Source organism: Lynx canadensis, chromosome C1 (genome assembly GCF_007474595.2).
Source record: "Lynx canadensis isolate LIC74 chromosome C1, mLynCan4.pri.v2, whole genome shotgun sequence".
NCBI lineage: Eukaryota > Metazoa > Chordata > Mammalia > Carnivora > Felidae > Lynx > Lynx canadensis.
In genome coordinates this window covers 66,890,032-66,903,402 of record NC_044310.1, presented here as the reverse complement: position 1 = coordinate 66,903,402, position 13,371 = coordinate 66,890,032, and positions in this window count along the sequence as shown.

The following is a 13,371-nucleotide window of genomic DNA, read 5'->3' as shown; positions in this document are numbered from 1 at the left end:
CACAAAATGACACGATAAAATATTTAACTACATATATACATGTGATAGTTCATAAATAATGAATGCTATTATAGTTCTACATTTTTTGTCTATTTTTCACTTTCTTTGGTCAATGGAACAAAGATCTGAATTAACTGAGGTATAAAACCTAATCACCTCATCTATAAAGTCCTCCTTTATTGCTAAAGGTAGGAAGAGATAGAGGATTCATTCTGAGATAAAGACATTCAATCTCACTCATCACACTAGGCATGTCAGAAAAATCACCTCATGGATGAGCATAACAGATTGAGCATATCAGAGAATGATGGACTTGGGAGATGGAAAGTAGTAGGTTATGTCAGAGCAATCCTGGATGGTGCAAGATAACAAAACAGTGCATTTACACGTTCTAGTTCCAGGGGGGATAATCATCAGAGGGTTAATACTTTAGGCATTTTGAGATGATTCTGTACTTTCAGTAATATCACAGTAATATCCTATATTTCAATTCTAGCACATAATTATAATGATAAACTTCATGGAGAAGAAAAAATAAAGATATATTGCTTATTAATACCCCGGGCCATTTCATTTTTAATTTTAAGTATTTTCAAAGTTGTCATTAAGTTTCCATAAGTGTACAAACAACTCCCATTTATCTACCCCAATATTAAGATTATACCATCTTTATGGTCTTTCCTCTATCTTTATACTGTTTTTAGGACTATTTCTGAGTTTTAGAACTGATGCTCATCACTGAAAAATATGTTGGTATTTGTCCAAGGCAACCAAGAAGACTCCACTACATAATAGCAATCCTACTATCAAAACTAAAAACTTAACACTGATACATCATTATGATTAAATACTCATACTCTATTTTAAGTTCATCAGTTGTTCCAGTTACAACAGAAGGATCTAGCTCATAATTGCACATTTCATTTAGTTGACTCTAAAAATGATGTCTCTTTATCATCTTTCAATATGGAAGAGTTCCTTAGTCTTTCTATGACTTTCAGGGCCATCACAACAGTGAAGAATATGCCTTGATTTGGGTTTACCTGATGTTTTCCTCACAATTAGATTTAGCTATGCACATTTGGCAGAAATAATCCTGAAGGGTGCTGTGTTTTTCCCTCTGTGTAATATATCAGGGCACATGGTATCTCTTTGTTCTATTACTGGTAATGGTAACTTTGATCCCTTGGTTAAGGCAATGTCTGCCAGGATTCTTCATCATAAAATTATATTTTTCACTTTGTAATGAATCGGGACTCTGTGTGGCACACACTGAGACTATGTGAATACTCTGTTACATCTCATATTTCCCCCTCTAACTTTACCATCCATTCATAATTCTTATTTGAAATTATTATTACGCTGACTTTTTTGAACAAATTAAAATAAATTTCTTGACATTTATTTGTCTACCCATTAAAAAATATATCAAGAACCTATTATTATGTGCCAACCACTAGGTAAAGTTCTAAGGATACCTTATCAGTGAGGAAAACAACCACTCTTAAGTATTATGAGAATACAGGATTTATTGTAAGAATATAGGATTTGTTACAGGAAATAGGCCCTAAACAATTGTTTTTAAAAAAGGTTCTGTGGAAATAAAATTCTGGAAGGAGAGAGTAAGAGGATCAGAGAAAAAGTTACTAACCCCTTCACCTAGAGATTTAGAGCAGAGGGATAAGTCAGAGCTTGCAAGTGAATCCAAGAAACTGAGGTATTGAAGTATAACATGGAAGAATAACTTGTGGAGAGCCCATACAGACTGTTCTGGAGAATCTACTTCATTTATGTAGGTACATCTGTGGTTCTCAGCCATAGCCATTGGTGGAACATAATCCAGTATAGATATTGGGGGTGGGGGGCAGAATACCCAGTTCCTGCTTTCTGTGGCCTGTAAGTTTATTGGGGAAGATAGATATTGAAGAATTAGTGACAGACAAAATTATAACTCTGAGAAGTGCTAGACAGAGTTACATAGTACTATGAATTAAAGAGAATAATGTGGCCTCCCCGAAGTAATGGTCCTTGAGTGATGATGTGATGGAAATGAGGTCTCCCTCCTGAAATTTCTTCTCTAATGTGAGCTTGTCAGTCCCTAATCAAAAGACAGAGTCTAATTCCCCTCACTTTCCTTGAGTTTGGGCTAACTTCATAAATCCCTTGTGTTAAGTAGAATGGAGCATCATTGGCAGTGCACAGCTCCCAAAGGTAGGTCAAAAGAACCACACATCTTCATCCTTGCTCTCTTGAAATGGTTGCTCTCCAACTGCTTCCTCTCAGAAAGCCAACCATCACATATAGTTGATCTAGTTGACAACCCCAACTGAACTCAGGCTTCATGTTAGCTCAGATGAATAAAGAAACTATTTTGGATATGTATCATTCTGCTCTAGTTGTTTTTCCCCCCCCTCAGGTCACCCTCCAGTCACTTTAATCACCTGCCTTTCCCCACCATTTGAGTCTTCCACGCCATGGCTCCAGACATCATTGGGCAGAGAAAAGCCATCCCCATAGGGTCCCCAGCTAAATTTCTGACACATCCGTTTTGTAAACATCATACAATTTTCACAAAATTGTTCTTATTTTATGGCATGAAGTTTTGGAGTGTTTGGTTATGCAGCCATAGTAACAGGGAAAATCAGTTATGAGATGATTTCAGCAGCCCAGTTTAAAATGTATTTTATCTTCTGTTTGGTTAATGTTAGTAGAGATGAAGAGAAGCTAAGGTTCCTGAGATATTTATAGGTTAACAATATTTTTTTAAAAGTTAGTGATAGTTTGAGGGATGTTGGGTAGTAAAGCAGGTGAAAATAATCAAGTTTTGTAATTTGTCTAACTCAATGGATGATGTTGTCTTTTGATGAGTTACCATTTATGAATGTTTGGTTCTCTTTTGCTGGGAACATGGAACACTGCACTTCAACTTCTTAATCGTTAAGTGACACTACTTGCTTAATTCTGGGCAATAAGTTGTGAATAATAACTGATTATGATTCAGGTAATGAAATTTCTCTTCACATGTTTCCCACTTTCTTCTTCGGAAGTGAGAAAAGATGCTACCAGAATTACTGAGTCATGGCATGAATGACAACGACCCTGGAGAGTTACCCAAAATATAGAGGACTTTGTGTAAACAAGAGGTTAATTTTATGCATTAATCCACTGAGTCTATGAGGTTGTTTATCATCATACATTAGTCTTATTTGTTGTGATTGGTCACATGGGGAATATTGAAGGACATGTTCTTTTGTTTAATTAAATGGAAGTCACATCAGTTTTAAGACCATTTACAAATTACTTAGCAGCTACTTAATTTGGAGTTTTAGTCACATACTTCTTTCACAATATTTAATGAAAAATCACTTTACAGACTCAAAATACGTTCCAGGCACGATCTGGGGGACATGGGAGATGGGATAGACATAGATACAGACACATAGATATTAGCGTGAACCAACATAAAATTTACATAAAATGTAGTGATACTAATACATGAACATACTAACAAAAATATGAAGTAGAAAATAAGCGGTATAAAAACTGTTCAAATGTAAGGTTACAATTGTTTAAAGAAGCCTAGGTGTTCTGGGAGTGTAATTGTCTACAAAGATATACAAAAAATAGTCCATCAATCCTGGAACAATAGGAATATAATTGGACATGAAGAGGATCTTTTCATGCAGAGTTATGGTGTGAACATGAAACAGGAAGCATGCATTATATGCAGGTGACAAAAAGTAATGCAGTTGAGTGGAAATCAAAGTGTACATAATAGAGTAGAAAATAATAAGGCCAGAAAATTTGGGTGGGTATTAGATTGCAAAGGACATAAAGATAGAAACATAGATTGAGATTTTATTTTGTTGGGCAAGGGGGAAACTATATATTTGAGCAGGGGAATTGTGTATAAAGATATTATTTGAAGGAAAAGACTTAAAAAATTATATTAAAGTAGTATTCAAAGGAAGAGGCATTGAGAACCTTTTCTCTTCAGAATAAAAGTAATGTGAATGAAGAAAAACAAGACATGAGCAAACATTTTTAACTGGGATCTACTTAGATAATAATAACAATAATTTTAATTTACATTTATAAATCCTTACTGTGTATCACCAATTAGTGTTCCAGGTGTCCCCTATCTCTCTCTCTCTCTCTCTCTCTCTCTCTGTCCATCTATCTATCATCTATCTGTGTATCTATCATCTATCACCTATCTAATCTGTGTATCTATCCATCTTCTATCCTTCTGTCCTTCTATTTATTATTCTATCTACGTACTGGTCCATCATCTAGCTTTTTGTCTCCTAAAACTTATTTAGTTCTTGTAATTATCTTAGAGATGAGTTTTATGTAGTGTACAAGAAAGAAAGAGATCAATAGATAATGAAAAACTTAAACTTGAGTGAATGAAACAACTCCTAATTATAAACAGAAAGAGAGCACAGAATGAGAAAATTTGTAAGGAAAATATGCTCCATCTAGTATTTGACATATTTTCTTGGAAGATCAATTTCAATTATATATATCAGTAATGCACGCAAATCTCTACATTTTAAACTCCCAGATTTTAATTTTTATTAGATACAAGATTGATGGCAAGTTGCACAAGAAGATGGGTGAATCAATAAACTTTTGCTACTTCACAATCCACTCCAAAACAGTAGCTAAAAGAAACAGACATTTGTTATTCCTCATTTTTGTCTTAGTTAGTTGTGTTGAGCACTTTGAAATGGCCTTATTTACACGTCTGCATCCAGTATCATTATGATGTCTGGGGCAGCTTGGATGGCTGGGTCCTCTCTCCCCATTGCCTCCCCTGCGGGAGGCTACCTTAGCTTGCCCACATGGTGGCAAAAGGGTTCCCAGCAGCAAAAGTTGAACCCTGATGCACAAGCACTCTTCAAACCTCTGCATGAATTACACTGTCTCTGTTTCACTGGTCATAGTAAGTGAATTAGCCAAACTCAGAATCATTAAGTAGAGACATAGACTCTCCATCTTAATGGGGGAGGCAACATTCTAACATTGCAATAGAGCATATATACTGAGACATTAAAAAAAAAAAATGGTAGTAACTACTGCTACTGTACCACAGGTGGTGCTAACACTTCCAACATTAAGAATACAAACTTATGGGGCACCTGGGTGATTTAGTTGGTTAAGTGTCAGACTCTTGATTTGGGCTCAGGTCATGATCTCACAGTCCTGGGATTGAGCCCTGTGTGGAGCCTTTAAGATTCTCTCCCTCTCTCACTCTGCCCATCTCCCCCACTCACAGGCCCTCTCTTCTCTTTCTTTCAAAAAGGAAGGGAAGGAAGGAGGAAGGAAGGAAGGAAGGAAGGAAGGAAGGAAGGAAGGAAGGAGGAAGAGAGGGAGGGAGGGAGGGAAAAGAATCCAAATTTATAATCATTAATGTTATGTTTTAATGTGTAAATGTGATGATGGCAATGATTCTTACCATACTTTACATAGCATGCATTTTCCCCAATCCATTGTTTTCTTCTATTGCCTGATGAGGTTGACATTGTTCACCTGTAGTAGAAAAGTAAAAGAGACCAGGATGTTTTCAACACTCTCTCCACCCCCTTTCTGTTCTGTATTCTGGTGATACGGTAATGGGTCTAAAGGGTTGGATTACATGATGTTCACGTACTATTGTCTTCTCACATCAAAGAATACATTATTCTGAGGGAAACAACATAGTTATTTGTCTTCATTTCCATCTCATAAAAAGACAATTTAATGTACAATATAACTGAAAACCACTGTACTGCAGAAAGTTGATTTAATCTTTCTATGCAGAAAATTCACATTTGTTGGTTGACCTGAGAGCCTAGATACTATTTCTGAACTGTTTCTATGTTTTTGTTTTGTTTTTTAATGTTGCCACGTTGTTGACAAATACTTGTCATTGAAGGTGGTTCTACATGGGGATTTATGTGGTTTTTATCTTCAGAGTGCTATACAAAGTGTGTCTTGTTATAGAAAGCAGTATGGTATATGGGAAATGTCTAGGATTTAGATGAGTTAAACTGTAATTATGATGTAATCATTTACTGCCTCTGTGACTTGGAACCAATCAGTTAAAGTCTGCAGGTCTTAGTTTGTATTTCAAAAAAAATACAGAAAATTAAAATGTTTAAAAATGGATGTAATAGGGGTATGTGAGTGGCTCAGTCGATTAAGCATCTGACTCTTGATCTCAGTTCAGGTCTTGATCTCAGTGTCGTGAGTTCAAGCCCTGCATTGGCTTCATGCTGGGTGTGAAGGCTACTTAAAAAAAAAGATAAAAAAATTAAAATTTCTGTACCATAAAGGTATAAAATATTATAGAGCTTTATAAACTTGAAACCACCATATTAATGTCAGTTGGTTCCTGGATAGAGCTATTTGTGTTTTATATCATAGTAACAAAAATGTTGACCTATTTCTTCTCAAGCTTGCCATTATTAAAATAATAGAAAATGATAAATGATTTTGAATTAAACTAAACTAAAATTTAATTTACTTATTGACAGGCCAAATCTTTTTGCACTGAATCAACAAATCTTTTAATGTTTTAATAAAGAGTAAAGCTTTCTGAGTGACACAATACCACAAAATTTTTAAATGTGGGAATGAAAAGAAGGTACTACAGGCCATCAAAACATTGTGAAAATAATTCTGAAGTCAAGGTGAAGTGATTTTTTATGCCTTAATAACTTTCATGAAAGTTATGAAATTTTAGAATGCCATACTTCAATGAATAGAAAAAGTCAACTAAGCATGTTGCAATGTTTTCTGTAGTATGCTTTTTGTGCCACAGTACAATTAAAATATCTACACTTTAAGGGGTGCCTGGATGGCTTGGTCGGTTCAGTGTCTGACTTTGGCTCAGGTCATGATCTCTCAGTTTGTGAGTTCAAGCTCTGCACTGGGCTCTCTCTGTCTACTTTGGATCCTCTGTCTCCCTGTCTCTCTGCACTTTCTCTGCTCGCACTCTCTCTCTCTCTCTCTCAAAAATAAACAAACATTACAAAATACCTAAGCTTCAAAATTATACTTTTCTTTTTATCTGTGAAGATACTTTAACAAACCAGTTTTAAAACATGTGAATGTTCTTCTTCAATTAGTGTGAAAACAAATTTATGGATTAGATTACCAAATTCGTAATTAAAAGTATGCATGTGATGTCTTTTTGGGAAGTGAAAGGTGGGTGTTATGTGACCCTATGGTTGAGGAGATAGACATTAGAAACAGAAAGTTCTCCTATTTGGGATGTGAAGTTCTATGGGAAAATGTTTAAATGAGCAGGGGGTTACCTGGGGGTTGAAAAGTTAATAGTGTTTCACCAGGGAAGAAGGAATGGCATTTTAAACAGAGAGAATGGCATACATAAGCACAGAGAGATAGGACCACATGAATTGTTTCAAGAAGTGTGAAAAACTCTGTCTTAGTCCAAGCATTGCATATGGTTGGCGTTTTATGACCCGTCATCCATCTGCATTGGCATTCTCCAACCTCCTCCCCACAGTTCATGCTCAATTTTACAACTTACCTGCTTCCTAAAACCATGATCTGGTCATTTCACTTAGCCTAGGTATTTGATGCCTCCTCACTCAAATGCCTTTTTTTTGTTTTGTTTTTGTATTAGATTTTTAATCCTTCACAAAACAGCCTTAGTTTATCTTTCTGAACTGCCCTCATTCTAGGAAGAGCTATGAAAATTTTAGATGAAACATGACCTAAATTATCCTCCAACTAGTTACTCTATTTAGAGTCCTTAACTTTTCCTAGACCATGATTCCATTGTTAGACCTTTGAGACTACCTGAAGATATCTTAGTCTGTTCAGAATTCTGACCTTGATTAAATACTTGACTTTGTCCACAGACTTCAGCCTTCATTCCTGACCCCTGACCTTGAGATCAGATCCTTTATCCCTTGTTTTAAAAAAGTCAATATTCTATGCACACGATATTAGATTTCTATTGCATGACAGAGCATGATGAAATAAGTGGCTTAAAGGAATACACATTCAACTCATAGTTTCTGTGGGACAGTGAGTCTGGGCATGGCGTTGTTGGGTCTTCTGTAAGGCTACCATCAAAGTTTTGGCCAAAGGTAGGGAGATTGTCATCTGGGACTCAACTGGAAATGGATCTGTTTCCAGGTTTACTCGAATTATTGACAGAATTCATTTCTTTGCAGTTGTAGGACTCATGATAGCTTGCTTCTTCACAGCCAGTGAGAGAAAGAGAGCCACTGCAGAGCCATATGTTAGCAAGATGGAGTCTTTTGTAACATAATACAATCAGAGGAGTAATATTCTCTCACATTTGCCATATTCTATTAGTTAGAAGTCACAGGGCCCACACTCACTCATGGGGAGGGGATTGTACAAGGATATGAATATCAGAAGGCAGAAATCATAGGGGCACCTTAAAGTCTATCTACTACACATATGCATCTGGTTTTCCATCATATAAATGTAGTTCACACACACAAACTTATATATGCCATGTGTCCCAAAAACTTAAGGCAATTGTGAGGTTTAATAATTCCAGATGTATAAAGTACTACAAATGTATAAATACTACAAAATTATAATATCTAATTATTTCTTGGGGCCCCTAGGTGGCTCAGTCTGTTAAGCATTCCACTCAGGTCATGATCTCGTGGTTTGTGAGTTCAAGCCCTACATCAGGCTCTGTGCTGACAGCTCAAAGCCTGGAGCCTGCTTTGGATTCTGGGTCTCCCTGTCTCTCTGCCCTCTCTTGCTCACATTCTGTCTCTTTCTCTCAAAAACAAGTAAACATTAAAAAATTATAATGTCTAATTAATTCTTATACAATTTTGTGAAGATTCAGGGTTTTTTTAGTTTCAATTATTTTTTACGTCAGTGTTCTCTGTCTTCAACTGGATTATCTCTGTATTCTCTCATCCTCTCTACATACACATGTTATTTCACAAAAATTGTCTCTAAAATACAATGCATCTGTATATTTTAAACAATTTTAAATTGGGCAGTAATATATCCTCAAGTGACCACAGAAGCAAAGGCAATTCTACTCCTAAAGAAATGTACTTTTATAAAGATTTACAGGGATTTTAAGATACCATACACTGAAAGATAATTTTGAATTTCAGAGTTATAAAAACATTAAAAAATATGATGTTTAGATTCTATGAAATACATTAATATCTGCAAATGTTGTATAACATAACGTTAGGTCCTGTTATCCATTTCAAAAAAGAAAGCAGATTTTAAGGTCAACTTTTTCAATACCATACAATGCTTAAGGGGCAGCGGAAGAATTTAAATCCCAATCTAACCACAAACTGTATGTCTTCAAAACACGCAAATTAGACTCACTGCCTGTTACATAATTTGTGTTATACAAAAATCATCTTTCTATGCCACCGAAAAAATGCTGAACTAAACCACACACAGATCAAAATAATCTTGCTCAAGTTGAACAATGATTTGACTAAAATGAGCTTGCTTTCCCAAGAGCACCATGACACTTTTCTAAGTATATACCAGAGTGACCGAAGATTGTCTTGTGAAGATTCTTCTCCACCCCCCATATTCACATCCCAGGTAAGTAGGCCATTATCCTTAAGGACTTTCAAAACCAAAGCTCCCCTTTGTGTTCATAGTTAATGAAATCATAAACCATATTTCAGTTCTAATAGGACAAAGTCCGATTACTTTAAAACTAGACTTTGCTTGACCCCAGAAACAATGCTTTCTCAATTTGTGTTTGCAGTAAGTCTTTCCCAGGCATAAAAGTGAATAAAAGTGGAAGGATGTATCTTCTACTCACACCTGTTGAATCCCACACCCAAGAAGTGATGATTAAACAGTGCCTGCGTTCTTTCAGTCCTTGTCTGGACCTATCACATCCGTGTCCGTCTGATGATCCTCTTGCCCATCTGCATCCTCTTCATTACAGCTTTGTCCCTATCGTGAAGCTTCTATCAGTGCTGTCACAGAGGCAATGTTACATCTATCCTTCTGGATCTACTGAGAGGATTCCAAAAGCATCTCAGGTCTTTCACCCATGATCACAATTCATAAAGTTGTAGCCTCAGAAATTAGAGGTTTTATCCATTACTTTATAGTCAAAATCTCCTGAAGGAACTATCTGAAAAAAGGAAGGGTAGTGAGATTGTAATTATTCTCCTAAACCTAGGGGTTGGGTGGATGCCATTCTGTTCCATTCCAACTATAATAATGGTACCTCATAGTTTAAGAGTAACCACCTACATTCTTCAAAGAAGTCAGTACTTTTGCATTGGGAATGGTGCTCCATCAGTATTCATCTTACTAATGAACTTCATACAATTATAGCAGTGTCTCACTTTCTCTGCTCCAGGAATGCAGGGACACGATTTCATGATTTAAATCCTTCAACCTTCAGACTACACTACCCATGTCATCTCATAAGAGGTTCTGTAAGATTCTCTTCACCCTCTGCATGTTTCCTAATAAAAAATATAAAAGCTAGGAATAGTACTAGCAATTAAATTTATGTTCATCTAGTACACTGTGTACCTCCCTTCTTGGGCCCATTAACTCGTGGTTCTCTGATCACCGTGGTTTTGTGGTTCTCAAAATGAGAACTGATTGTGAGCTTCCTCTGACTTGTCTTTTTTTCTTTTTTAGAGAAAGAGAGAGAAAGTGAGAGGCAGCATGAGTAGGGGAGGGGCAGAGCGAGAGGCAGAGAACGAATCTTAAGCGGGCTCCACATACTAGGTGGGGCTCAATCTCAGGACCCTGAAATCATGACCTGAGTGGCAATCAAGAGTCAGAGTTTTAACCCACTGAGCCACCCAGGCACCCCACTTCCTCTGACTTTAGATCATCTTTCCAAACTCACACCAAATGCTGTTTGATTTGCTTTCTATGCCACTAGATTCTCCACTAGTCCAAGAACCCTTTCTGGACTTTGACCTTCACACAATTATTTTTTATTATTTTTTTTAATGTTTACTTAGTTTTGAGAGAGAGAGAGAGAGCATGAGCAGAGGAGGGGCAGAGAGAGAGGGAGACACAGAATCTGAAGCAGGCTCTGAGCTGTCAGCACAGAATCCGAGGAGCTCAAACTGATGAATTATGAGATGATCTGAGCCAAAGTCAGATGCTTAACTGACTGAGCCATCCAGGCACCCCTAACATGATTTTTCAGTTCTCTTCATGTACACAATCATATCTTTAGATCTATCCCCAGCAGTTTCAATCAGTGAATTCTGAGCATTGCACTAAGTGAGAACTCAACCTTTGCTGAATGAATTAATAAATAAATCTTTTATCACAGACATTAAAGAAAACCTGACTGTTCTTGGGACTTTCCTCAATGGAAACGTGATGGCAAAAGAGATTTCATTTGATAGCTATATTTGCTGAATTCTACACTGTCAACAATCACAATCCACTCTATAACAGTATGTTTTTATCTGGGAAAGTAAAATAATGTTCAAGAGAAAATAAATGTGATAATAATGATCACACTCAAGTATTGTCAGTTACAGTAGTCTTTTTTGGCTACATGGTATCAGTAGCTTCATTTTTTTTCAGGTGAACATATCTATTTGGTGAGTGTGTGTGTGTGTGTGTGTGTGTGTGTGTGTGTATGTGTGTGTCTATATATATATATATTTTTTTCTATACATTCCCAAACCCCGAAGCTGCATTTTAATAATGAATTACTATGTAAAAATTTATGTATACCATGTAATTTAATTTGGAACTAATACATCCTTGGGTGTACTCATAATATTCAATTTTAAGTGTTATTGGGTTTAGTAATCAGAATGTTTCAAAGGTGCATGGTTACTGCTAGTTTTGAATAGCCATACTTCAGAATCACTAAAGTGTTTATATGTAATAGCTATGATTAATCTAAAAATGATGTTGATGTAGTAAAAATAATCCTATTTACAAATAAGGATCTCAGCCTACAGTTTATTTAGGTCGAAGTTGAATGAACAGTATGAATCATTTTATTTATTTTGTAAACTAACTGTAGGCTTTAAATTAGTTTCTAAATAATTCACTTATACATTTCATATTTAGGCAACATTGCTGGGGTATATTTCCTGTGAGTAAGATCCAGTTAACTGGGTGTTCATTAATGTTTGTTTATTTTTTTTTTAACAAACAAAGGTGTGCTGGAATAGTTCAAACAATATTTTGCTGAATGCTATTAGGAATTTTAAACAACTAATTACTTCCAGAATGCAAATTCAGTGAAACCTAATTAAATAAATATCGGATCTATGGATCAACCTATTAAACAAATGTTCCTGCTTTATATCAGTCTTACACATCCTGGTCTTATGGGGAAAACTGTTTAAACAAACAAGTGATAAAAGAATAATTGTAAAGTAAGTAATTCCCTTAAGTACTAAGTAATGAAACAAAACAATTATGCCTACCTTGAAAGTGCACTGACACTATATTTGAATTCTTGGAAGGAGAAGTTCATTTTTAAGTAGACATTTTTCCAAATAAGTGTATGGAATGTTTATGGAGAATTGGAATATCTTCAATTTATTGCGTTATGAAGTTGATGATGTACATTAAGCCAAAAGAAGTGATCATTCAGATGTCATGAGAAAAAATTTTGCATACTTAGGATAAAGATTTTCTCCAAATACAGAAATTCAAAATGAAGAAGACAAAATGTAAAAGTATTTACAGGAATTATGTAATCTTATCTCAGCTACTAAAGATATCTTAACTAGCTAGATTCCATTGATCTACTATAAAGCTTTGTCAACTAAAGCTTTTTTTTTTCTTAAATTGATTCTCCATTTTGTCTTCTCATTTTCTCAACAGCGCACAGCAGGAATCACTGTCTACACACAGAAAACAGGATCTAGCTGTAGGCATACATATAAAACAAAGAGGCCCCGATTAAAACACACACACACACACACACACACACACACACACACACTGCTGTTACTATTTGATCTTAAAATTATTGATCTTGTCAATCAGTTACAGAGTCCCATTTAAATATGTAATAACTGTTAACGTTACAGTTGTATTGCTGACCATTTTACAAGTCAAAGAAATACACAACATAATGTGACGTGATGTTAATTTTGCTTTGATTGCCTATAGTATACCAGCATGCATTTTATTTCACAAACATAAAATCAGTCAAGAATCCTTAGACATTAGAAAATCGGGGCATCTGTCTACAGCTTAGCCCCACGTAGTTTAAGAGAGTGAAGGCCCAACATGGGTGTCAATCTTGTCTACCTTGTTTTTTCTAGGTAAAGGGGAGAACATTCGGAATGAAAGGAATAGAAGAAAGAGCATAAAGGTGTTGGGATGAAGTGTAAATAGAATTTGGTTTGTGACAATGCATAA